Consider the following 3672-nt stretch of genomic DNA (forward strand, 5'->3'; position numbering starts at 1 on the left):
CACCTAAGTCCTAGGCAAACTGGGACAGTAGATTACCCTAGTTTTGTAGTTACATAATCTGGTGTCAACTTGTGAAGGGGTGGAGTCTAGCCTGTTAATCAAGTTGCAGCTTGATGACCTCATTTAGAGGTGCCACGGAGATAAATAGCTCACCGGAAACCAGATACACTCACTCCCTGCGAGACATGACTGACAACAAGCCTGATGGAGCTATGCTGATGCAACCAGAGCCCTGGAGCTGGAGGAGCCACTTAGAGAATCACCTCAGCCCTGAGATGCATCTACCACTACTGGACCCACAAGACTCTCCACCCACTGGTCTGTGATCTTCCTGCATTCAGCATCATAGCATGTGTTTTGTGAGTCTGAAGAAGAATTTATAGATTTGTATCAGACATGTGGGCTAATAACAGACTTATGGACTTGATCTGGACTGGGCTGGGATGTTTTCTCAATATTCAATTGTTCTTGTATACAAAGCTCTTTCTTATACACATATGAGTGTCTATGAATTTGTTTCTCTAGTCAACCTGAATTAACACACCTAGCTAGGACAATCATTAAAAACAATCTCCCTATGATGGCAGTGGAAACGATGCCCCAGGGGGATGATTAATAAGTGAAATGAAAATGCTGTATCTATGGTGAATGAGAGATATATATAAACCATGAATGCATGAATTGATTTTGGGCTTGCACTGAATTCTAGCCCCAATCTAAGAACAATTTGCTGTTATGGCATGGCCCCGTTTGATGCTCTCCTTCATGTAGGGATCACTGAAGATATGGGTGCTATAGCAAAGTGTGGCGAAGAACCTAGAAGGTGCCTGGCTATAAGAAAGTATTGTGTCTGAGGTCATAAATGCTTCGTTTAAAAGAAGCAGCCATCTAAGTGAGGCATCAACTAAGTTTATATGGAAGAAACACACCAGTTTTTGTGCCAAGGATTGTAAATAATATAATCCAAATCTAAACAAGGAAATTATATTACAGGTTAAATTGTGTAACACTTGGTTTGCAGAATCTATGGATGACAGTGGAAGCACAAAATCTACTTTGAGTGTCCATACATGGATTAAACCTCCAGTGAATTCCCTCTGATCCTAACTGAGGGATATGACTTGCCCTGTTATCAGACAGAAAGCATTATAAAGTAGATTATGGCAGACGTAGTAGGGTTAAAATGTAACACTTTATCATTTGATCTCCCTTTTGACTCATTTGAAGTCTAAAAGAGTTAAATGGTAATACATGTGGATTAGGCTACTGGTGAAATTCCCTCTGACCATAGACCAGGTATGAATAGCCTTGCAATCATGCAGAATGAATTGGAAGGTGGGTCACTGCAGTTCCAGCTACGTTAAAATGTTGCACCGATCATTTGATGTCCCTTCAGAACCATCGGAATTTGCTCTAGTTTTTAAAATGTTCTTCTTTCATTTTGATGAGAGCTTTTATCTGTTTTACTTTGGTAATGTTTAGTTTGAGGGAGTGTAATTTATTTTTTGAACATTTTTCTCTAGATGAAATCCAGGATAGGTAAATCAATAGAAACAATAACTAGATTAATGGCTCCTTGGGGGAAGCTGTTTGAAAATGAGGAACTAATAAAGATGAATACAAGAATGAGGAAAATGTTCTGAGACTAATAGTGGTTTTGATTGTATATCCCTTCTTGATGTGATTGAACTATCGAATTGTAAAATAAATGAATGACATGCCAACAAAATGAAATGATATGCCCAAAATACAAACTACAAATCTAAAAATCAGATTTCCAATAATGGAATCACAGCGTATTAAACTCGGTTTAAAAAAGATCATCATGTAAGCAATGAAGTTATGTTAATAGGAATGGAAGATCTGAGAAAAGGAAAGTGAGAATGGTTACCCATGTGAAGATTGTATCAATAACTGAAGTGTGCATGTAGACACACTTGAACAGATGTATGTTTTGCCGCATATATTCTCAAAAACAACAATATTTTTATTGTTTTAACTGTTAATAAAATAAGTATTATTAATTTCATTTTATGTTTGTGTTTTCAATTTCATTTTACTATTTTTACGTCTTTAAGGTACAAAGTACAATTTGTACAGTAGCAAATCACATATTTTTTCAAAAACATGTATCTGCGTATTGGGGATGCATTTGCTGCTGTGGAGTCAGTTTTGCCTCCTCATAGAAAGCCGAAGTATGCAGAGTAGAACTTGTGAGTAGTTTTCATGCTTTGACCTTTGAGAGGAACCTATCTTTCAATTACAGTGAACCCTCGCCACCTCGCGCTTTGACTTCTGCGGCTTCACTCTATCGCGGTTTTTGCGTAACAGCGCATGCTCTGTCATTACTGCCACTGATTGGCTCATACTGTACACACCTCTGTCTGCATCGCTACGTATCGGAGCTACGTATCAGTTGCATTTTTGCTTTTGTACAGTGTACTGTAATTGTTTGCGATTTTTAAGAAATTTTATCTAAGCCCTATGATGGCTCCTAAACGAGCTGCTTCTTATAAGCCTTCTGACAATAAAAATAAGCGCCAGAGGAAGATGCTCACCATCCAGGAAAAGGTAAAACTTTTGGATATGATCAAAGATGGCAAGAAAATCATGGAGGTTGCACGCCATTTCGACTTGAATGAGTCTTCCGTTCGCTCCATCCGTAAAGAGGAAAAAAAACATCCGTGCTACAGCTACTTTCACTTTCAACAAGGAAGCAAAGCGCATCGTGACAAGTGATAATACTGCAAACTAGATGCCATAAATAATATAATAAATAATAAATGATAATTGTAACGTCCGAAATGTTTTACTGTATTTTCCCTTTTTCGTTTAATAAATTGGGTAATACGAGTGTAATGGTGACTAAAGGGTGTTTTTTCATGTCCTCTATGCACTAACTATGAAAATATTTGATTTACAAATAAGGAATCCTACTTCGCGGAATTTCATTTATCACGGTAGGGTCTAGAACCGATTAACCGCGATAAACGAGGGTTCACTGTACCAGCCAAGAGGTTAACCATTGTGCCATCAGGACATCTTATCTACCTTATCTAATATTTTATATATATATATATGTGCATTCCTTCTCTTTCATTGACTCATGGTCACCCCATGTGACTGCCAATTTACTACTGTTCTAACAGTTGGTGTTTGAAGCCACCCAGTGGTGACACTAAAGAAAGGCCTGATAATCTGCTCCCAAAAGATTATCCCTTGCTGTGGAGCCAAGAAAGTCCTATAGAGCAGTTGGAATTGCTTTAAAATTTATTTGCGAGCTATTCATTGCTACTAAGTGGATTTATTTGTGTTGTAAAAATCCTATGGAGCAGTTCTACTGGGTAACAAATAGGGTTACAAAATAGATATGGATGGATGCATGGATGGATGGGTGGATGGATGGATGGGTGGATGGATGGATAGGTGGATAGATGGGTGGGTGGGTGGATGGATGGATGGATGGATGGATGCATAGATGGATGCATAGATGGATGGATGCATGGATGCATGGATGCATGAATGCATGGATGGATTGGCTTTAAAAATTTGGGGGGAGGGGAGAAATTCCACTATCTTTTAATCCCATTTTCCCAGGAACTTTTGGAAGCCCCCTTATGTGCATGTGTGTTTGTAATAAGCTCATGTCACAGTGAGTTAAGCATTGCTAGC

Source organism: Echinops telfairi, unplaced genomic scaffold (genome assembly GCF_000313985.2).
Source record: "Echinops telfairi isolate 266 unplaced genomic scaffold, ASM31398v2 ScPeMD7_57;HRSCAF=196, whole genome shotgun sequence".
Lineage (NCBI taxonomy): Eukaryota > Metazoa > Chordata > Mammalia > Afrosoricida > Tenrecidae > Echinops > Echinops telfairi.